Genomic DNA, 1,891 nt, shown 5'->3' with positions numbered 1-1,891 from the left:
TGATATCACATAAGATTTGTCTTTTTTTTCTGACTTATTTCACTTAGTATGACAATCTCTAAATCTACCCATGTTGCTACAAATGACATTATTTCATTCTTTTTCATGGCTGAGTAGTAGTCCAGTGTGTATATGTACTGTACACACATGCATGCTCAGTCACTTCAGTCATGTCCGACTCTTTGCCATCCTATGGACTGCAGCCCACCAGGCTCCTCTGTCCATGGGATTCTTCAGGAAAAAATACTGGAGTGGGTTGCCAAGCTCTCCTCCCCAGGGATCAAAGCCATGTGTCCTTCTTTGTGGGCAGATTCTTTACCCTTCAGCCAGCAGTGAAGCCTTGTGCATATGTACTCCATCTGCTTTAGCCAGTCCTCTGCCTGTGGACACTTAGCTTGCTTCCATGTTTTTATGGTTTCTCCATGCAGACAGGGCCAGGTGTGCTCACCTTGTCACCTAACACCTGGCAGTGACTCCCCTCTGGGCGTCTGGTGACTGTTGAAAGGACAAGCGTGAAGGGGCCCCACGTCCACCCTCTGTCTGCACTCTAGCGTATCTCCTGCTCCTTGCACTCTGCACTGAGCTGGCTGCAGTCTCCTATTGCTTCCTTTGAGCCTGGTCTCTCAGTCCTCCCAAATGCCTTTTCTACTTCACTAACCAAAGCAGTGCACTGTGCACCTACTCAAGCAACCAAACTGCTGGCTGAGGAGTCACCAGGGACCCCCCTCCCATCGTCAGATCTCGTGGTCCCTACAAACTTCCCGTGTCTGGCTGGCCCACCTTCCCTCTCACGGTCGCTCTCTGGTTTACGCCCAGCCATCTTCAAGCTCACACCTCTGGTTACTTTCCCAGCACCCAGGCTGTGCCTCTTATGAAAGGGCCCCATTCCTCATCTGACCTTGACCCCCAGACTGCCTCCAGTCCCATCCATGCTTAGGACCCCTGACCACTCCAGCTGAATCCGTCTCCTCTCTCAGAGCTCTCTGCCTCACCACTCACTGGGCGTGGGGACTGCAGGGTCTCCACTAGGGTCTTTTTTTTCCATTTAGTGTTATTTCTTCCCTTTTATTTATGTTTTAAAATTAATTAATTGATTATTTTTGGCTGTGCTGGGTTGGACAAAAAACCCACAGAAATAGAGAGCAGACTGTGAGGGATTTGAGCATCCTCCGATTTTGGTATCCAAGGGAATCCTAGAACCAGTCCCCTGTGGATACCAAGGGATGACTTTATTTATTTATTGACAGCTTGATAGCACCAATCTGGTGCTAGCCCCTTTAAGTGGACTGAATACACACACACACATTAGGAGCATAGATTTTTAAAAGTCCAGTGTACGAGCCCCTAAAGCTTTCTGGAAATCATTAAGAAAAAAACCTTCTCTGTTGATGGAAATGTTTTATATATTCCTTGACCAGTATGGTAACCACTAGACATATGGACTGGGCCTCCCAGATGGCGCTACTGGTGAAGAACCTGCCTGCCAATGCAGGAGACATCAAGAGACATGGCTTGAATCCCTGGGTCGGGAGGACCCCCTGGAGAAGGGAATGGCAACCCACTCCAGCATTCTTGCCTGGAGGATCCCATGGACAGAGGAGCCTGATGGACAACAGTTCGTGGGGCTGCAAAGAGCTGGACATGACTGAAGTGACTTAGCATGTACACATGCAGACATATGGACTATTGAGTGCTTCAGATAGGTCAGTGTGACCAAGGAACTGAATTTTCTATTGTATTTCATTGTAATTAATCTCAATGTAGGTGGCTTTATGTGGCCAGTGGCTGCCTTACTGCACAGCACAGTTGTATGACCCTCCCATTCACCCCATTCTAAGCTGCTCACTTTCTCCTCCCCAGACCCCCAAGCCTCTCTCACCTCTGCCTAGGG

The sequence above is a fragment of the Bison bison genome, unplaced genomic scaffold, assembly GCF_000754665.1.
Source record: "Bison bison bison isolate TAMUID 2011002044 unplaced genomic scaffold, Bison_UMD1.0 scf7180017864181, whole genome shotgun sequence".
NCBI lineage: Eukaryota > Metazoa > Chordata > Mammalia > Artiodactyla > Bovidae > Bison > Bison bison.
The sequence above is the reverse complement of the archived record's forward strand: the minus strand, read 5'-3'. Positions refer to the sequence as shown.